Genomic DNA, 24,055 nt, shown 5'->3' on the forward strand with positions numbered 1-24,055 from the left:
ATTAAATAATATTATTAATATATTAGAACTTATAATATATTAATAAATATAAGTGTTATTTCTCTCATTTAGTTTATCCAAATGCATGGTGCCATGCAACCCAAATGGACCATGCCGGGTCGGGTCAACTACATACTAGAAATAGTTATGGACTTAGACACCTTATCGAACAATTACAGTGTACATAGTCATTACATAAGGGTCACTACATATAAATTTAGAATCTAACAAATTACAGTAAGTGGCAAGAACTTGGAATTCTTACACTTACGATAAGGAATTGGAATTATGAAATGAGTATCATTATAAATGTTTACAATTGATCTATTTCACAAAGCAAGGACTATAAGTAAACATAGTGTGCATGCTTGGAGCAGGGCATAGCTATTGTTTTAATTCAAGTATTAAGTTGATAAATCGAAACATTATACAATGAATTATGTGTAATAAATATGGTGATTAAATAAAATGTGTTTTATTTATATTCAAAAGTTTTGAGACCACAGTCGATCATACTTTGGAAGTAGGTATTGAGGCAAGACTGTCATGAGTGCTCATAAGGTCTGAGTATTGTATGAAACCCACTCTCACTTGAATCATTTCGTGGAATTTATCATGAGTGATAGTGAGACGATAACATGATATAGTCTTCAAACCAAGATTTCTGAGTTGTTTACTATGAGTTGGTTGTGCATTGATGGCATGAAAACATAGCAGTAACTTGATGTTATAAAATGTGTCGTTGTGTATGATTTGAATAGTAATTAGTAGAAGCATATAATGTCGAAGTTTATCTTTTCATTTTATCTTAAGGGGATTAAAAGCGATATCTTGGGCCCCTCGATGATTCTGTTTTGACTATGTGTCGGGCTCTGCTAGAACAAATTAATGTGTTCAGTTATGTTCTATGTCAGACGAATCAGAAATCGGGAGACAAATTGTAGGAAAATAAGTATGACTATGTTCCATGTATTTCTCCTCATATATATATATATATATATATATATATATATATATATATATATATATATATATATATATCTTGAGAACAGAGGAATATATGATCCCTTATCTGAAGGACGCGTCACTGACTAGGTCAGAGTTCGACAGCGGCTTTTGAAACCTTACGATTGCTAAGTTGGCTCCTGAAGTCACATTGGTAGCTATAGTTATTAGACTTATCCAAGTGGGAGACTTTTGGATTTGGTATCTAAGCCCATAACCATAACTGGGATGTACTTGACCCGATTGTAGTATGGTCCTTTTGGGTTGTCTTCACCAGTGCAATTTGATAGGATGGACTTTTGAGAATCAGGTTATTTATGATTTATTAATATATTACAAGTATAATATATTAATATGAAATCATATTATTTAATTAGTATTGATCAAGAATTAATTTGGAATTAATTTTGTGATCAAAAGAGACTAATTAAATATATGGGAACCGACTGTGTAGATCAATGATTCTAATAGTGTAGGCTTATCATCCATGGTTATTTAGGATGGGCTAAACCAATGAGATAATCCGTGGATAGTCCATGGAGGTACACCCATGGATCCTAAGTAAAATGAAAGGCCATTAGGGTTTACAAAGTGTAACCCTAGCATTTGCTACACTATAAAATCACACCCTCATGACCAAAATCGGTTGCCACAATGTTCTTGGAGAGCATGTATTGATTTGGTGCTAAATAACTTATTCTCACAAGCCTCCTCTTGCATGTTGGTGTTTGTAAACCATTAGAGGCATCACACTTGAGGTTATCGCACTTTGAAAGGTCAAGAAATACAAGTCCTTCTAAGAGGTAAGTCATCTAACTAGTTGTATTGCTCAAATGTCAATTTGTAGGCTAGTTAGGATGTATGCTTTGAAAAATTTAAAATATGCATGTATAATTAGGGAAAACATAGATCCAAAGTATTTAGGGTTGCATGTTCACCATAGGAGTTTTATACTGCTTAAAACCCAACAAGGGTTTCATAAAACAGACTCAACTTGTCGAGTTCAGTCCTCCGACTCAGTAGACTTCATATTCCAGGCGTCCTGATCAACTCCTACACGACGAGTTGGGACCAAACAACTCGTCGATTAGGTCCTATAATGTGAATAAAATTCTCAAGTTCCACCACCAGGAAATTGGGGTGTTACCATTCTCCCACACTTAAATTTGATTTTGCCCTCGAAATTACAAACTTTTATGCAAGAAGGATGTTTAAAGGAATGTGCATTGAATATCAGACTTCGTCTCCATGGAATTTCCTTGCAACAATTTCCGATGGAAACTTTTGTAATTAGCAAAGTCACTATGACTTGTGTACATAGTCATTACAAAAGGATCATTGCATATATATGCTTAGAATCTAACAAATTACAGTGCACATAGTCATTACAAAAGGATCACTACATATAAGTTTAGAATCTAACAAATTACAGTAAGTGGCAAGAACTTGGAATTCTTACACATACAATAAGGATTTGGAATTATGAAATGAGTATCATTAGAAGTGTTTACAATTGATCTATTTCACAAAGCAAGGACTATAAGTAAACATAGTGTGCATGCTTGGAGCATGGGATAACTATTGTTTTAATTCAAGTATTAAGTTGATAAATCGAAACATTATACAATGAATAATGTGTAATCAATATAGTGATTAAATAAAATGTGTTTTATTGATATTCAAAAGTTTTGAGACCATATTGGATTCGATTATTCTTGTGTTTCACTTTGCATGTTTTGACTTCCCAAATAACTAGGTTATTCAAACTATCCACAGTCGATCATACTTTTGAAGAATGTATTGAGGCAAGACTGTCATGAATTTGGCTTGTAGATTTTCTGAAGTGTATTAGACATAGCAAAGTTTGCTACAACATTCATGAGTGGTCATAGGGCCTGTGTATTGTATTAAACCCACACTCACTTGAATCACTTCATCGAATTTATCACGAGTGATAGTGAGACGATAATATCATATAGTCTTGAAACCAAGATTAATGAGCTGTTTACTACGAGTTGGTTGTGCATTGATGGCATGAAAACAATGTTGGTTTTTGAGCATTCTAACACTCCTATGGTGTACATGCAACCCTATAAACCTTGGATCTACGTTTTCTCTATTAAAAATGAAAATATTAAATATTCCAAGGTTTCAACCTAACTAGCATATTATGAAGCACCTATACTACAAAGTTCTAGTTAGATGACACAACTTTTGATGTAGCTTGATGTCTTCAAGCTTTAAGAGCTTAGCCCTAATAGTGTGGAAGCCTCAAGTGGAATCGCAAATCACCAAAACACCTTGGAAGAACTTGAGAGAATATGTATTCACACTAAAATCAACCCACTCTTATGTCCTCACACACTAGTGCCATTTCTTGTGTCAAATGCCTCTTTATATAGTATGGAGGATTAGGGTTACATCCATGTAAACCCTAATACGCATGACCTTTCATTTCATAAGATCCATGGGTTAAAACTCCATGGACTATCCATGATAGCTTAGCCCGACCTAAATAAACTTGGCCCATTCCATATATATAAGAGTCCATATTTAATTAGTTCAATTTGATCACTTAATTAATTCTGATTTAATTCTTGATCAATGCTAATGAAATAATATGATTCCATATTAATATATTAGAACTTATAATATATTAATATAAATCATAAATATACTATTCTCAAAAGACTATCCATATAAATTTTGCCGGTGAAGTGCAACCCAAATGGACCATGCCGGGTCGGCTCAAGTACATACCAAATATAGTTATGGACTTAGACATTAATCCAACGGTCTCCTACTTGGATAAGTCTAAAACTAATATTGAGTATGACTTCAAAAACCAACTGGCAATCGTAGCTCTTAAAGCCGCTGTCGAACTCTGACCTTGTCAACAAACTCTGACCATTGTCAAAGAGTTGTCCATTAGATAAGGGATCATATATTCCTCCATTCTAGATATCTTATGGACTGAGACATGAATTATAATCATTCTCTCTGTCCATTTGTTGTTTCCCGATTTCGATTTATGATGAATGACTGATTGAACAAATCAAATCAGTCCTGGCTTGGCCAAGCACTCACATGTGTCATCAGTAAATCATTAAGGGGCCCACATATATCGCTTTTATCTCGAAGGTAAAAGGAATGGATAAACTTCGACTCATATGTCATGTTCTACTACTTTTTGAATCATACACAAAGGCACGTTTTATAACATCGAGTTACCGAATGCGTTTTCATGCAATCAATGTACAACCAACTCATAGTAACAACTCATATCTCTAGGTTTGAAGAATATAAGATATTATCGTCTCATGATCACTCATGTTAAAATCCATGAAGTGATTCAAATGAGCATGGGTTCAATCCAATACTCAGAACTTATGAGCACTCATGAGTGTTGTAGCATAACTTTGTCCACTAACTTTGACCTCTACAAGCCAACCCATGACAATCTTGATTCATATTTACTTCCAATATATGACTGACTGTGGATGGTTTGAATAACTTAGTCATTCCGGAAAAATAACCTAGTTATTATGGAAGTCAAAACATGCAAAATGAAACACAAGAATAAATAAATCAAATATGGTATCAAACCCTATGAATATAAATAGACTACTTTTATTTATCACCACAATGATTACTCATTATTCATTGTTTCGGTTTTATCAACTTTATACTTGAATTAAAAACACTAGTTGTCCCATTCTCCAAGCATGTACACTATGTTTTTTTTTCTAAATAATAGCTTTGCCATACACCAAGTATGCACTCTATGTTTATCTGTGATCCTTACTCTGTGAACTAGATCGATTGAACATAATTTCAATGATTCTCTTTTCACACTTCCAAATCCTTGTAGTAAATGTAAGAATTCCTAACATTTATTGAAATATGTTTAGATTTTAAACTTATATGCACTGTTCCTCTTGTAATGTTTATGCACAAAGCCACAATGAATTGGCAACAATCATTATAGAGTATTCCAATGGAGAGAAATTCCATGGAAACGATGTCTCCAATTAAAAGCACATTGCTTTGAACATTCTTCTTGCATTAAGTTTCTTTAAACTTACACATATTGCCTCCACCTATGAAGACAACTCTATATTACCATTTTGACTACCACTTCTGAACAAGAGTTTCCTCTTTTCACCAATCTTTGGTAAACCTTAGACTGTCCTCGACAATTCCTTAATCACTCTAGTCATATCCAATTCTAGACATTTTCCTCCTTAACGCCCCAAAGCATTTTGAAAATTCAAAACGACTAAATATGATAGCATATGTAATCGATCTTGTATCCAAAGTAAATGGGACACAATTCATGATGTTTCACATAAAGACATGGTTCTAGACCAGTCTTTTGCCATAGTAATTTTTGTTTTCAATATTCTCAAAATTTGACTATGAAAATGGATGTCGTAATCATAATCGAATTTTGAGAACGCAATATATAGAATTTTCTTAAGTTGAACCAATCCAACATGAAATTCATATATATATATATATATATATATATATATATATATATATATATATATATATATTCTTGACTAAAGGTGATTAAAATCTCAATATAAGCTCTTTAGAATGATTATAAACTCAATCTAAGCTTTTTAGAATTGAAATAAAGTATATTCTCCTCTCCCGTAATTATAGCAAAACAACTTTTTCAACCCCTGCAACCTAACGGATTGAAACTTTTGTTTTCTATAATTAACATTGCTAACTTGCAATACTTACCATAATTATCATGCTCCCAATAACATGATGATTATTAGCATAACACTTATGCTCCTACTAGCTTTGACATGTATCCAGAAAACAATTGGATCTCTAGAAGTCAATATTTATTGACATTCTTACCAAAGTTCAGATTTCTGATACCAGATTGCTTTGATAAGAATTTATGAAAATCATACACCTTATCTTAGATAGATCACAGGTGTGTCTAAACAATTTCATAACTATGAAAAGGGATGTCGTAATCATAGTCTCAGTTGTTTAGACCTTTGCCATGTCTCATAAGTCCATGTTAGTGTGCCGGTTAACCACGCATGCTCCTCTAACGACTTTGAGAACTGCAAATATCATAATTGCTATCTACTTAAAATCTACTTGGTGGAAGTGTTTCCTCACCATCATTTTCATGAATCGAAGAGAAACCTTATGACCCTTAGATTTTATGGTGTATGTGTTCTTATCCATTTGAATTTTCAAAACCATAATCAGAATACTAGGTTAGTGACAAATCCTAACTTATATGCATTGAACTTGTGAAATCTTAACCTTGTGCCATCTGGTAGCACAAGGGCCTGCCATTGCTTCCAAGTAGTTATGCAAACAATTGAGAACATGTAAAACTCAAATATATACAACCAACTTAACTAGAATGGGCACAGAAATGTCAACACGATAGGTTATAAACCTCTAGTCTTGTGCTAGCGATGCAATACAAGTTTTTATTCTTGATTAGTTCTTGAAACCATTTCAGGATCTTTTAGACTCCCACTGTCTCCTTGACCTATAATACATTCTTGCAAGATATTCATGAGATAGTGTGGATTCTAATCAAGACTGACACTTAACACAATTGGCCTTAGTTGGTCTTTGTTTTATCCAAAACATCACAACTTACCAATTCCAAATGTAGAAGAGTAGAAAACTTTTACTATTACATTCGACAAGTGTTTTAAACCTTATTTAAGACATGTCACTCAAGTTACAATCTTAGAGTATAACTCTAAGAATTGTTTTTGGAACGATGTATGAATCATCTACTAGATTTAACCACTTCAACAATTCATAACTCCTCTTCTTAATTATTAGAGTGCACTTAGAGGATGAATTGTGATTAGGTCTCAAAATCATTAAGATGATCTTAAAACATGATACTAAAGTAATCTCCCATCTTTTCAGATTTGAGAAACTTTTATCCTTCTGCCTAATTTGATGCTTCTTATTCGTTCTGTCAAACATTGAAACTCTTCCAATGTCTCAGAATTATACTTAAGCTTGTAAGTATAATCATATTTACTAAACTTCCAATGTCTAAACGATCATTTGTGGTGGGCTTGATCAGCGTACAGGAGTGTGTACTTGATCCCTTAGTCCTTTAATTGACTCACACATCCATGTGAACAAGTAATTAGTCTTAATTTTCCAATGCTTGAAAGTTCTGATTCATCATACTATACAACTTGCATGATTCCAAGTTTCGGTCCAATTGAAACTTGGGTGATGAGAAACTTTCCTTATTTGGTAAATTTAGACACTACAACAAATGAAAGAATCAAAACCATTTCCCTATATTACTAGCAATGGAATCATATAAACAACAATTTTTCACAAATGTCATTGTAAGGATACTCAAAATAAATAAAATCAAAAATTTCCTTTTATTTTAAAACATTGCGGAAATACTTATCCTTACAATCCATATGAAAACCTTGTTGTTATCTATTCCTAAGCAATGTGTCATAACTCCTAAGTAACAACTTCAAAATTCTGATGCAATCGAAATCCATCTTCGTGATCAGAAGCAACATATACTTCCTTTAAGCATTCTCTCTTTTCTTTGATTCTTATAACATAACCATGTGACTCAGTCACATTATGTAATAAGAATCTCCAAATAGGAGCTTAACAGAGTTAGACAATGGAATTTACCTGAAGTAGAGTCAAACTTATTGACTTTAACATCCTTAGGTAAATTTGGCAGCTTCGCAAACAGTGCCCCTTCATTTGGAAATTTTAACAAATGGACCCTTTGGTAATGGTACATGGGACTATCATAGGCTTAGTTTTTCTCTTTGCCATTTGGTCAACCGAGTTGACTATGGTCAATCCCTTTCCATTGGGAAGAGAATACTTTCTCTGGATTTCTAGTGTCATCATTGTCAATGTCCATAAGGTTTTCGGAAGTCGATCTTCTAATCAAATTTGCTTTACTAGCCTTCCAAATAATTGTTGATTCAGCAGTACCAAGCAAATTGATAAGATCATTAAGGGTCTTTTCAAAGTCTGTTTCATAGGAGTCCCAAAGGAAGTCACTATCTGACTTAGAAAGTGATTGAACCACCAACTTTCTCAAGACTTTGACACCCAACTCTCCCGGCATGTCAATATGTGACTTCATCTCCAAGATGCGACCGCACATAGACCTTGCTTGCCAATAAGGCTTGAGTGACCTTGAACTTGTGGGTAAAGGAGAATAATTGGAGGACATGGAGGAGGTGAAGTTCCTGGAGTCTTGGGAAGATCATAGATGTCTGAACCAGACATCTTTTTGGGAGATATTCAAGATAGTTGATTTAAAGTCCTTAATATAACACCCAATATGAAATATTAAGGCTAGTACCCAACACAATATTTCATAACTTGGAAGAGGGATGCTGTAATCCAAGCTATAGAATATTTGAAGGTAGGTGAATGACGATTCACCAATTTCCACCATGAAAAAGGATATAAATTATTAGGTTTTAAATTGGATTTGATACTCATAGATCTTTTGAGATTGATTGAACTGTTCAATGGCATGTTTCAATCTCGAGTGTGCCCTTCCGGTTTTGTGACTGGGATGCCGAGGATCACAACACAAGGTGTGAAGTAACCATGCAAATTATTTGGTACCCTTAAGTGGTTACTCCTCAATCGATGTGTCAGTTAACCACACACGCTCCATTGATACTATGATAAAAATTAAGTTACCCTTTGCCTACCTTTTTAAATACGAGTTAGTGTGCCGGTTAACCACACACGTTCCACCAACCGACAAAAACAAAGTCCAAAGTGTAATTTCATGGATTAGCACCTTATTCACATTTTCCTAAAGTAACTAAGATTGGGAATTATAAAAGACATTTAGTTACTTTATATTTTTCATTAATACTTTTAATGATGGGAGAATTATAGTCCTTGTCCTACCCGTTCGGCTAATGACCCTCCACCGGTCAAGGAAGCGGTGGGTGAGAGTGGACACCTAATAAACTGCCATTTTATAGGCAGTAACCTTATACCCCCTTATAGACCGGCATGGATTTTCAACAATTTAAGCAAGTATAATAAGAAAACAAGCCTAGGATCTGATACCACTGTTGGGTTTTGAGCATTCTAACACTCCTATGGTGTACATGACCCCCTATAAACCTTGGATCTATGTTTTCTATATTATACTTGCAAATATTAAAAATTCCAAGGTTTCTTCGTAACTAGCATATTATGAAGCACCTATACTACAAGGTTCTAGTTAGATGACATGCCTTTTGATGTAGCTTGATGTCTTCAAGCTTTAAGAGCTTAGCCCCAATAGTGTGGAAGCCTCAAGTGGAATCACAAATCACCAAAACACCTTGGAAGAACTTGATAGAATATGTATGCACACTAAAATCGGCCCACTCTTATGTCCTCACACACTAGTGACATTTCTTGTGCCAAAGGCCTCTTTATATAGTGTGGAGGATTAGGGTTACATCCATGTAAACCCTAATACCTATGACCTTTCATTTCATAGGATCCATGGGTTAAAACTCCATGGACTATCCATGATAGCTTAGTCCAACCTAAATGAACTTGGCCCATTCCATATATATAAGTGTCCATATTTAATTAGTTCAATTTGATCACTTAATTAATTCTGAATTAATTCTTGGTAAATATAATTAAATAATATGATTCCATATTAATATATTAGAACTTATTATATATTAATATAAATCATAAATATACTATTCTCAAAATAATATCCATATAAATTGTGCCGGTGAAGTGTAACCCAAGTAGACCATGTCGGGTCGGGTCAAGTACATACCAAATATAGTTATGGACTTAGACATTAATCCAACAAACACATCAATAACTAGATGTTATAAAACATGTCGTTGTACATGATTTGATGAGTAGTTAGTAAAAGCATATAATGTCGAAATTTATCTTTTCGTTTTATCCTAAGAGAATTAAAAGCGATATCTTGGGTCGGTCGATGATTCTGTTTTGACTATGTGTCGGGCCCTGTCAGAACAAAATTGATGTGCTCAGTTATGTTCTATGTCAGACGAATCGGAAATCGGGAAACAAATTGTAGGACAATAAGTATGACTATGTTCCATGTATTTTTCGGCATATATATATATATATATATATATATATATATATATATATATATATATATCTTAAGAACAGAGGAATATATGATCCCTTATCTGAAGGACGCGTCACTGACTAGGTTAGAGTTCGACAGCGGCTTTTGAAAGCTTACGATTACTAAGTTGGATCCTGAAGTCACATTGCTAGCTATAGTTATTAGACTTATCCAAGTGGGAGACTGTTAGATTTGGTGTCTAAGCCGATAACCATAACTGGGATGTACTTGACCCGATTATAGCATGGTCCTTTTGGGTTTCCTTCACCAGTGCAATTTGATAGGATGCACTTTTGAGAATCAGGTTATTTATGATTTATTAATATATCGCAAGTATAATATATTAATATGAAATCATATTATTTAATTAGTATTGATCAAGAATTAATTTGGAATTAATTTTGTGATTAAAAGAGATTAATTAAATATATGGGGATTGATTGTGTAAATCAATGATTCTAATAGTGTGGGCTAATGATCCATGGTTATTTAGGATGGGCTAAACCAATGAGATAATCCATGGATAGTTCATGGAGGTTCACCCATGGATCCTAAGTAATATGAAAGGTCATTAGGGTTTACAAAGAGTAACCCTAGCATTTGCTACATTATAAAAGCACACCCTCATGACCAAAATCGGTTGCCACAACGTTCTTGGAGAGCGTGTGTTGATTCGGTGCTAAGTAACTTATTCTCTCAAGCGTCTTCTTGCATATTGGTGTTTGTAAACCGCTAGAGGCATCACACTTGAGGTGCTTACGCTTTCAAAGATCAAGAAATACAAGTCCTTCTAAGAGGTAAGTCATCTAACTAGTCGTATTGCTCAAATGTCAATTCGTATGCTAGTTAGGATGTATGCTTTGGAAAATTGAAAATATGCATGTATAATAAGGGATAATATAGATCCAAAATATTTAGCCCTAGAGGAAATTAGGTCGTATAATGTGAATAAAATTCTCATGTTCCACCTCCAGGATATTGGGATGTTACAATTCTCCCGCACTTAAATTTGATTTGGCCCTCAAAATCACTCTTTATCGACACATAGATTAAAACATACAATCTGCGACGCACCACCAAAAAAATCTCATATCATACGACGATCCCCTCCCAAGACATCCGAAACCAAATAGGAACCCTCAACCCGAAGAAGGACATACACCTTTATCGTTGCAGTATCAGCTCTGAGTCTCCAGAACTCGGAAACTGTAGTGGTATGTATCCCCGACAGACCGCCCTTGCAGAATATCATGATGTCAATCGCTCATCGAATCACAAACCGATAAAACACTTGCACCTAACATTATCTCATTGCGGCTGATGGGGACAAGTATTTGACCATAACTGACTGCTGATCACTCATGTTAGACATACTAGTCGATCCAGATCGTAGCTCAAAAGGAACGGAGGGGTCACATCACACCAAGGACCCACCACCGACACTACAATCAGAACCAATCCAAAGAATGAATCTCAATACTCTAACCTCATACAATAGAAGAATGACCATGCCCAGTCGGAATATCCTTTGATATCAATAACCATAAGCCCCAGCTTCCCTTCAAATGTTCCTTCCAACACTGAGTACCAGATCAGCTCCCGACCCGAAAGCTGAATTCTCTAAGGCTACTGTAGCGTATCCGGTAATATGACTCCACAGTCGTTTCATCCATCCGAGTTGTCTCAACCAATCACACTAAACTACAATATCATGAAGTTCGCTTTACCCCAAGCAATTACTACAACAGATTTGAAGGTGCACCTCACCTCCGAACCCTATCGTCTACTAATTGCTAATTGATGCATGTCATGGTCCTCCTCAAACCAATGAATCGATTCACCCAAGTGTACAATCGTTGAGACAACATCGATTCTTAATTCCCTTGGCCTTTTCTTTTCAAGACTCACTTTTCCACTTAAAGCATCAGCTACAACATTTGCTTTACTAGGGTGATAAAGGATTTCACAATCGTAATCCTTAAGCAACTCTAGCCAGCGTCGTTGTCTCGTATTAAATTCTTTCTGATTAAAGAGATACTGAAGAATCTAACGATCAGTGAAAAGTTTGCACTTTGTGCCATAAAAATAATGCCTCCATATCTTTAGGGAGAATACAACCGCTGCCAACTCCAGATCATGAGTGGGGTAGTTCTTTTCTTGTTCATTCAATTGTCTCGATGCATATGCTATCACCTTATCCCTTTGGGTCAGAACACAACTCCCGATGCATCACTATAAACTGCAAAGTTTTCAACTCCATCAGGTAAAGAAAGAATCGGTTGCTTCACACAATTTCTTCTTTAACTTCTCAAAAGCTTCCTTATGCTTCTCATTACAAGTATAAGTAGCTACCTTGTGGTTCAAAGCTGTCAATGGAGCAGATATCGAAGAAAAGCCTTGGATAAATCTTCGGTAATATCTAGCTAATCCCAGAAAGCTTCGGATCTCTGTGGGAGTTGTCGGTTGTTCGCAATTCATCACAACTTCAATCTTTGCTAGTTCAACCATTATTATTTCTTGGTTAACCACATGCCCAAAAATTGGACTTCTTGAATCCAAAAATCACATTTGGAGAACTTTTCATACAACTTCTCCTTTTTTAGAACTTCTAACACTTCTCGCAGATGCTTCTCATGCTCCCATCTTTCTTCTTCACGAATAACACCAGAGCTCCCTAGGGTGATGAACTGGGTCTAATGAAACCATTCTCCAACAACTCCTAAAGTTGCATCATCAGCTCCTTCATCTCCGTCGGCGCTAATCGATATGGTGCTTTTGCTATTGGTGTAGTTCCTTGTAAAAAGTCTATTAGAAACTCCACTTGTCTATCAGGGGGAAATCTAGGAAGATTTTCAGGAAAAACTTCCAGATAGTCACACAACACTGGTATACTTTGCATATCCTTTTTCTCCTTCTTAGCATCGATCACGAATGCCAAGTATTAGTTGCATCCTTTAGACAAAGATTTTCTGGCTTTCATTAGGGAAATGATTCCAGAACTTACTTTGCGCTTGTCTCCGTATACCTTAAATGACTCTTTTCTAGGAGGGTTGATGCTCACTATCTTATTCTTGCACAGTATTTTGGTGTCATTGGCGCTAAGCCAATCCATCCCTAGAACGATGTCAAAACCATTCAACTCAATGAATAACAACTTCTCAAGGAATTCATTTCCTTTTAGGTCGATGACGATATTCCTAATACAATCGCTAACAGGTATGAATTTGCCACTAGCAACTTCTACAATAAGGGCATCATCAAGAATTTCTATAGGCAATGCGATTCTTTCACAAAATTTATGTGATATAAAGGAGTAATTTGCTCCGGAATCAAACAATAAATTGGTAGGCAATCCATTTACAAGAAACGTACCTAATGCGACATGCACTGCATCCTTTGCGGCTTCCAGTGTCATCTGGAAAGCTCTGGCTTTTGGCTTTGGTGGAAGATTGGGCTTCGCTGCCTCTTTCTTCTTCGTGCAGTCCCTCAAAAAGTGCCCCTCTTCACTGCACTCATAACAGACTTTCTTAATGAAGGTGCATTCATTGGCATAATGCCCATCCTTTCCACATTTTTAGCAAGTGACTTCCTCGCTACATTTCACAACATGTTTCTTCTTACACTTGTTACACCACTTCACTTCGGCTCCTCCTCTGAATTTCCTCGAGCCAGACTTCAAGAACCTGCTCTTCTTGTTGGAACCTGAAGTTCCTTCAAACTTTTTCTTTTCGCCAACTTCAACCTTGCTGGCGGCTCTCCCCTTAATCATATCTTCAACAGACTTGACAGCCCAGATAGCTGCCTCCAAAGTAAGTGCTTGACGCACTAGCATCACATACTCCCATGGAAGTCCTTTGCGTATCTATCAATTTTTGTCAGTTCATTTGGTACAATATGCAAAGAAACTCCATTTTTTCTGTGAAGTTATTGGTGTATTCATCAATGGTCATACTTCCCTTCTTCAATGTTAAGAATTGGTTTTCTAGCTCAAGCACGTTTTGGGCTGAGTAGTATTTGCGCTTGAATTGCACCAAGAACTCTTCCCAAGTCAGTTGCAGTGGCTCATTAGGGATTAGGGTCTTCCCTAGAGTGTTCCACCAGCGTATAACGCCGCCTCTGAACTAACGCACTGCAAATATGGTTTGTAACTTGCCTTGACAACCACATGTCATGAAGGCCAACTCCATTTCTGAGTTCTAATCCATTACTCCGATGGGATCTTCTTTTCCAGTGAATGTTGATGGCTTGAAAGTCATAAGTCTTTATACTTGCATCCATTTCTCTCCACTCCATCCTCATGGTTATTCCTCGTAACCACAAGCAGTTCAGTGTGACCAACATATCTACTTTAATGTCGTTCCTCTGCTTGATCGTCATTTAATTAAGGTTGTTCAACTGGCATTGATAGTTCACTCTTATTGTTCAGCAATATTTTCCTCATTTCTTCCCTTTGTTCAGCCATCATTGTCTGAATCATGGCTTGTACTACAGCCATTGTGATCGGTTTTGGTTCAGCTTCTGCTATCGGCACATGTTCCATCACTTGGGGTTGAGGTTGTTGATTTATGTTTGCATTTCCATCTCCTCTTCGAGTTCTTGCCATTATAATCTAAACACCAAATAAGGTGAATTTACTTCTTCATTCACGTCAGATATTGAAATTCTCCTTATAACTCCGAAACGTTATATGTTTGTTCTAATATCGTATTCGTAGGCTTAGAATCCTAAACACATAAGGTTCCCAGATCCGGTCAGCAATAGACCATAGATCCGAACAAATAACATCATATATGGAAAACACATAGCATTTAGCACATAAAAGTATTTTAGGTATCTTTCCTCAAATATACAAGTGCTCGTGTCTAAAATATAGTAGACACTCATCTCACGATCACCGCTTAGCATTCTAAGTTTAAGTCTAGAAATCCAAAAAATCCTAGTTCGCTTAAACTAATGCTATGATACCAACTGTGACATCCCAAAATTCTCGTCCAAAAAAGACCGATTTAATTTACGCTTTTAAAATAAAATCGGAGTAATCTTTTAAAAGATGTGTAACATCCCAAAAATCGAGGCCAAAAATTTCATTTTAGATTAAGTAATTCATAACGTAATTTACCAAACATTTCCAACGTTATTTCAATTTATAAAAACCATAACAACATGTCTGAAAATCATATCGTCGAATATAATAAAATCAGAGTACGACCCAAAAAACTCCATGCGGAAATCATGTGTGTGATGCGATGTTGCACCGTCGGCTCCTTCCCCTTTGACGAAGAGGTAACTGAAACCACAACCTAAATCTTTAAGCACAAAGCTTAGTGAGTTCCCCTATCATACCACATACCATATAATATCATCTATATCTTTCAACCGGTAACTGCCATCGATATCTTTCAACCGGTATCTGTCATCACTATCTTTCAACCGGTAACTGTCATCGGTATCTTTCAACCGGTAACTACCATCGGTATCTTTCAACCGATAATTGGGGACAATTTCACCCCTATCATTATCATGCAATAACAAGATATAATCATACAATCAGGCATAACTGGGTACTGACCTACCCCCTTGATCCTAAAGACCGATGTTAGGGAAAGACTAATCCCTACCACTACCATAATCACATATAACATATAACACAGGTATATCTCATGACCAAAGCACATAGCAATTATCTATCAGATGTCCTTATTGGTGGGCCAACATTGTAGCCTTAGACCCACCCCTACTGGAAGGTAACTCACCTCGATGTCTTGTAGCGTCTAAACTGCCCCTGGCGTGAAGGTCGGCTCCCCTCGACTCCTCAATCCATACACGACAATCCTGAAGTCACCAAACGGAACATATGACCCTAAACAAGGTCAATACCATAACCAGACAAGGTCAAACTTGGTCAAAGTCACCATCCAGTTGACTTGACTCGGGGAGTTGGCCCGCCAACTCCCCGAGTCCACACTCCACTAATCCGATACAATCTCGACTCCGCTCGTCGAGTCTAGTAAGAACTCGACGGGCTTTTCTTCCTACAAACTATCGTGACTATCTTCATCTGACTCGATGAGTTCCTCCTTCAACTCGGCGAGTTCATCTCCTTCTTAAGAACATGACCAGCCTATGACTCACCGAGTTGTAGAATAACTTGTCGAGTCCATCTTCAAAGGTTGGGAGATTGCCTTGGACTCGCCGAATCTGTTCATACACTCGTCGAGTCCAATGGTTCTCAGGACCTTTTTCGCGTCTAAACATCTACGAGACTTCCCTCCCTAACAACTAGTCTATTCGCAGAATGGATTTGGTGGTCATTACCCTTCGACTCGTCGAGTCCCAAGAACAACTCGCCGAGTCCATCCTTGATCATTACTATGCAGTCGATTTAAATGGGTCTTAACACATCAAAACCATAGATCTGGCCTCCTAATGTTCATTTTATACGTAAAGTTCCAAACATGGTGCACATGCATGGGGTTTTTAGGTTAAAAATCCATAAAAGGTGCTCTACAATGTGCATGGGGCTCTCATGGCCATAGAGTTGGCACCTTTATGCCAAAGACCCCTCCAACAACCTAGATCTGAAAGTAGAACTCCATGAATCACTTCACAAATTTGGAAATGGCTTAGAAACCCTGGATGCACCCAGAATCTAAGCCCTAAAGATGAACAACCAAAAGAAAGACCAAAACAGGGGGCATTTACCTTGATTGAGCTGAAGCTGGAATAAGATCTATGGATCTGCAAGCCCCAACTTGAATTCCCAAGCTTCCCCTTCCTTCCAAGCTTCACAACCACCCAAAAGCACCAAAAATGTCCTTAGATCACTCAAAGCGGCTAGCGTTTCGATAAGAGGTGTTCTGGGAGCATAAGGGACAAGGAAGGCTTCAATAAGTCATTTAAATAGGGTGCATACCCTCGGATTTAGGGTTTCCCTCAAATAGCACCTACTCACCGAGTCAGTCTCCCGACTCGTCGAGTAGGTCACTTAAAATGTGTGACAACCCTAAAATTATTCCATCGTTATAACCCGTTTCCATTAATAGAATATTCTATTTTATTAAGATTCTGTTAATATTGGGGTGGACAAACCAATAAATGTTTTATTTTATTTTATGTTATTAATGTCGTAATGAAATAAATAAAAACATGTGAATTACCCTCCCGTTTAGTTGGAATTTTTTTTTTTATCTACGACCATTTAATCAGGTAAAAATTTAAGCCTCGTTAAACGTCAGTATCGGGTAGAATTCCACCGTGTCTCACACTTAAACCATATTTAAAGTTGAGGTAACTTCATTTTGAAGCTTTTTATCCTCTCTCTACTCTCTCTCTACAATTCCAAGCTTTTGATCCAAAAATCACCGCATTTCAAGCTCTAATTTGGTAAGATATCCATCCTAACTCTTAGATTATCAGGCTTAGCTTGCAATTTCGTGTCAAAATCATCCAAAAGGACCATAATCATGTGTTTACGGCCCTGGAACATCCTTGGGCCGCAAACACACATAGATGGGGTTTTTGAGCCTCAAAACCCTACCAAACCACATTTGGAACTTAGATATGACTTAGGGGCTTGTAATACCGGACTTCAAACACCTAAACCTTATCATTTAAGGGGTAAACAAGAGTTTACTGCCCAAGCACATGCTTAGACCGTAATCTGTATTTCATAGGCCGTAAAACCCCTTTAAAGGTGTTAAAATGCCCCTTAAGCACCTCCTAAGCCTTGGAATAAAGTCTAGAACCATCCAACATTGTGTTAGGGACCTTATACATGCAAAAAAACGCCCCATAAGGAGTTCACGGCCGTAAACCCCCCAAGGAATTTTTCCTGGGCCGTAAACTCCTATAAGGTGGTCAATTAGTGCCCTAACTTCCTTCCATGGCTTGTACCTTGCACTAGAAACCCTTGCAGTTGACCTAGGACCACCAAAACACATTGAGAATTGGTACATAAGAGTTTACGGCCGTAAACTCCTAGTTTACTGCCATAAACTGCTCAAATGGTCCTTATGTTGTTTAAATTCCATTCCAATGCCTTAAAACTAAGCATAGCATTACCCCTCAAGAGTTTTAAGACCATTAAGCATCCTAGAACATCCTACCATGAGTTTACAGCCATAAACTCATGGGGAGTTGGTCATTTGGGCCGAAAACTCCATAAGGAGTTTACTCTTGAAGAGCAAACTCCATATCCAAGTCATACACACCCTTAGATGCTACCCGGGTCACTCCTAGCACTTAAAACGTAGTGTTTTCCCGTCTAGGAGTGTATTATCTTATCTAATTAGTGGTTCAAAGTCTAATTAGATACAATTATATATCTCTTCATATTACATAGGAACCTCGCGCGTTCTCAAGCCCTGAACTGACACTTAGCATCTATCCGACACATTCCTCGTGTGGTGAGTTCATACCCCTTAATGAATCTTTTCAAATATTTTTACATGTTTTAGGGGGGATACAAGTTAAATGCAACAAGTGTTAGTATCAAATCATATGTGATTTATAACCTGCAACTAAAAAGGATTTTCTATACTGTTAGCTATTGATCAATAAAACTGTTTTAAATGATTATCAAACACATTTTCTAGGTTAGATTGTTTTTAAACTATCTTCAAACTGTTTAAACTACTTTTCTTTTAAACTATATCTACACTAATATATTTATATAAGTAAGACTTGAAGGACTTAGGACCGATAGCTCGCCTTATTTCCTGTTCTTGTTTGATTATGGTCTTAGGGTAGATTGTTATCTGTCCGACTGTCGTTGATTTCTTAGTTATAGATCATATATATTTGTGTTAGATATGAAAGTATTCATCTTATTCAATACCTTTGTAAATCAAAGGCAAGTAATCCCACACTCTATCTAACTATAATAGGTATAGTTAAGACTACTGCTCGTTACCTCTATTACTATTATACTCACTATAATTGCTGCTATTACCAACTAATGCAAGTTAAAGAGAACACTCTATGTACTATACTAAAATTTTACTATACAATAACATAAGAGAATACACTAATCGAGAGTATAACACACTATCCCTCTATACGACACTCTACTGCGCAAATACCATGTAACCAGAGCTTCCCCGAAGGAAAGCAACAGTACATGTATAGATCTATACAGGACGGACACTATTACATCCCGACTGTTGACTACAGTTCGAGACGACTATGCCCAAGGGTGGCACTACATCGCTACACTACGTATGACCGGGAAGGTCATCGGACCCTCTATTATCATTCAGTTTGGTTACATAAGAGATCAAATCCATATCCAAATTAATAACACTAAGACTTAAAGTCTAAGCTAACCTCCCGAAGTAAATAAACATATATTACTAATTGAAGTTTGCAACACTACTACAGCCAACTAGCAATACTTTTCCTCATCTACGTTGCTTGAAAGAAGTTTATTACATTATTTTTATAACTGAAAGTTTCAATGGAAATACTTTTACACACTCGAAGGATTTTGCTTATAAATGTTCAATTCTAGAAAATATAGGATTTTCAAAGGATTTTCTACTATTCTTAAACATTAATTACAACCTTTATATAACATGATTATAACTACTTTTTATACAAACAACGACACTAAATTCTTATGAACTCACCAGCTTTATGCTGATACTCGTTTTAAAAATAACTTGTATCCTCAGGTCAAAAATAGACAGGTACTGGTGCAGCTTTTGAGAAGATGGAGCATATACAAGATTCATCTTTTATTTTTGTTTATACTTTTGGTGTCTATTAATTTTGCAGAACACGTTTGTAATTACATTCACTATATTAATGAAATGGTTGTTGTCACTTGTTTTTATTGTTATGCAATTGTAATGATACTGTACATGACGTCCTCCATCCCAGAACGTATTCCGCCGTTCTCGGTTTTGGGGTGTGACAGATTGGTATCAGAGCATTGTTTATAGTGAATCAAGTATATCAACCCATAAGACACTCTTTAGAGATAGATAGTCACATATATATATATATATATATATATATATATATATATATATATATAAATATATACTTCTAAATACTAAAATATTTAATTAATTTTATATATACATTCATCAATACAAAGGGACAGTATCATACTAGAACGGAACAAAAGTATTAAGATTGTTGAACAACACAATTAAGCTTAGAGACATATAGTCACATCTAGGTGGATGTAGCCTGATCAACTACATTTTTCCAGGAGTGACTAGCATGTGCCTAAGAATGATTGTGGTGTTACAACAAGTCTAAAAACTTACCAATACTACCACAAGAACGATTAGAAAAAGAATACTATAGGAGTATTCTGCATTCTACTAACTACATATCTGATAACTAAAAGGGTCGTTACTGGTAGGGCAATAGTTTCTAAGTGGATACACCACAGTTATATGTGACTAGGGCGCTATAGACTTAGAATCTGTGACCTTTGCTTCATTTCCTGTTCTTGTTTGATTGGGGATCTGAAGTTAGGGTCGCTTATTCGAAGGACTATCTTGCTTCGGTTACATGTAATTGGTATGCACTATGCAAGTATTGGGTCGACTAATAACGACCATCTCATAAGTATCCAAGATTAGTACATATATTAATCTTTTTTTCCCCATTCTCGCGTAGATAGCATGGCTGGCTTCCACCATCCCGGCGATCCGTATTACCCAAACCAAGGCAATGGGGGATGGATCGATGAGGAGTTAGAAGAAGACCACCTGATCCCTTTGGATGATCACCATGCAAAAGGCTTTTCGGATAGCTCCAGCTTCGAGCCAGAAGTTAACAACCTACCCCCTGTAGCTCCAAACCCCAACCCCCGTCCGACATTTCAAGGTCCCACTCCCATGTGGGCAATAACCTTGAGCCGATGGAGCAATGAGCAGGGTCAGCCTTTACCTTTCAATAGAGACCGAAGCATCTACAACATAAGCAAAGGAGGATCAGTGGACCGAGTTTTGCCCATCATGGTCTGAAGGATTGCCAGGAACGTCGAGCAAGGTCAAGTAGCCATTCGCCGAGTTGCGGAAGTGGATGCCAACTCTAACCTCAACACTGTTCGCATTCGCCAACTGGAAGAAGCCATGTATAGGACGAGGAGGACCAATGAGGCTCTGCAGCAACAGCTGGCTGCATCCCGAGACGAAGTTAGGGAACTCCAAGCACATCAAAGGGCTCATGAACGACATCTTCAGGAAATTATGCGCCAACTACCTGATCTAAGGGTTCGCCCAATGGGTACCCGTCGCCAGTAGAAGATGTCAAAACGTCTCACTCTTTTGTTTAAGGAATAGCCTTTTCTTTTCTATGCTCGGATGAACACTTGTCTATAAACATCTCTAACTTTGAAAGTACTCTAATTAGGCCTCTAGACTGCCAACATTTTCCCTTATGGTTTGATGTAGGACCTACTGTTAGGTCACTTTTCCCGAACTTGTATTACATCATTAGTACCAGTAAAAATGGTACTTCAGTACACTGTTGCTATGACTCTCTCTATCTCTCTGATTATTGGGCTATGTTGGTTTAGTCCATAAAGCCCTCTTATCGTACTTGCAATAGACTCTTACTATTGTCAACATCTCTATGAACTTTCAGTAAAAGATGCCTCCTCGCAAGCGCCCGAACAGAGGCAAACCAGCGACTCAAACCCCACCTCCACCACCTCCTCCTCCACAATTCGATCCAGTACTATTTCAAACAGCTGTGACCGCAACTGTAACGGCAGCCATGGCCCAAATGAATTCTGGCGATGCTAGTGGAGCCGGAATGGGCACCAACTCGAGACATGGTGAAATTCCCTCACGTACACAAGGGTGTACTTATAAAGATTTCATGAACTGTAAACCAACATTTTTCAATGGGACCTGAGGAATCCTTGCTCTATCCCAATGGATCGAAAGAGACGAAGCCATTTTCGAAATGTGCTCATGCCCTGAAGAAAGCAAAATCAAGTTCGCTGTTGCCACCTTCACTGAAACGGCCCTGACATGGTGGAATGGCCATGTCAATTCACTCTCTTTAGTAACAGCCAATGCCATGGGCTGGGATACACTAAAGGACCTACTAAGAAAGGATTACTACCCTAGAGGTGAGGTTCAAAAGCTTAAGGAGGAACTCTGGAACCTCAAGATGAAGGGGACAGACATAGTGGCTTATACGGCCAGGTTCTGCGACCTTGTAGCTATGTGCCCTAACATGATCCCTTGTGATAGCAAGAAAATCGAAAGATACATTTGGGGTTTAGTGCCCCCGTATCAAGGAAATGTTCTATCTTCACATCCTGCAACCTTTGACAGCGCCAGGGAGTTGGCCCACATGTTGCTTGATCATGAAAGTCCTTCCACTCCAGCAACAACAACAACAACTTCCATTGCACCGCCCAAGACATCCGACAACAAGCGGAATTAGTGGGACAAAAAGAGGGACAAGAAAACTCAATCCTCTTCCAAAAACCAACAAATAGTGGTTGTCCATGCCGCCACCACTCCTGCTACCCCTGTACAAGCAAAGACCTATGTTGGGAACCTGCCCAAGTGCCCCAAGTACCCTTTCCATCACAACGGCCCCTGCCGTGAAATGCACTGCACCAACTGCGGCCGGAAGGGCCATACCGTCCGATTTTGCAGATCCCAACCCAAAACCATTTCTCAGGTCTCCGGCTTTGGAGTGAGCCAGGCCTGCTATGGCTGCGGTGAAGTTGGCCATTTTAACAAAAACTGTCCGAAGGCCGGGAATGCAGGGGGAACAGGAAGACTACTCGCTATTGGCCACAATGAAGCAGTAGCGGACCTCACAGTAGTCACAGGTACGTTCCTTCTCAACAAATGTTCTGCTTGTCTTTTATTAGATAGTGGTGCAGAAGGTGTTGGAATAGTGTCTAAGGGTACAACTATATTAGGCAAGTATTTGACCCGATTGTGCATGGTCCTTTTAGGTTGTCTTCACCATAGCAACTTGACAGGATGATTTGTTATGAGAGAATAAATATTATTAATATATTATGAGAATAATAAAAGGAATACTAATATTTTTATTTGATTAATATAAGTGATAAAATTAATTAGAATTAATTTGGTGACTTCAAGAGATTAATTAAATATGAGGGTATAAACTGTCAATTGTTTGATAGTTACACATTGGGCTGTAAATCCATCATGGATAGGGTTGGACGATTTCTAGGGCTTAGGATAAGCCACAAATCGTCCAAGGGCTTATCTTGGAAAGGATTTGGATTGCTTTGAGTAAAAGTTATCCAATTAGGGTTTAAGGGTGAAACCCTAGGAGCCTTACAAGTATAAATAGACCCTTGGGGCAAGGGAAATCGACACCTCTGAAAAAGAAGAGAAACCCTGGCCGATTTCTTCCCTCTCCTATCTCTCAAATCATCCTCTTGCTAGTTGGTGTTTGTAAGCCATTAGAGGAGTGACATTTGTGACTCTAAAGCTCCAAGAACAGGAAGATCAATCAAGTGTTTCAAGGTAAGCTTCTAACTCTGATGTTGTATTGTTCTTATACTCTATTAGCTATTCGAAGTCTTGGATCTAATGCATGTTTAATTAGAGAAACCTAGATCCAAGCATTAGCGTTTGTATGTGCACATAGGAATGTTCATATGGCCAAAACCCATCAGTGGTATAAGAGCCTAGATTGGTTTCTATTAAATTGATGCATGATTGTTTGTTTCTTGCTTGCAAAATTTGAATTTTGTGGTTCCGAGTCATGGACTCGGCGAGTCCCATGGTGGACTCGGCGAGTTGGCCTGACTCGGTGAGTCCAATTGGGCACTCGGCGAGTCCGAGCGTCAGGAAGGGCTAAAATCGGGATTTTTTTTATATTTATCTTATGGAAACTTGCCTTTATCATATTAGATCAACCCTAATCCAATTTTTT

Source organism: Lactuca serriola, chromosome 3, assembly GCF_051521515.1.
Source record: "Lactuca serriola cultivar US96UC23 chromosome 3, Lser_US96UC23_V15, whole genome shotgun sequence".
Taxonomy (NCBI): Eukaryota; Viridiplantae; Streptophyta; class Magnoliopsida; order Asterales; family Asteraceae; genus Lactuca; species Lactuca serriola.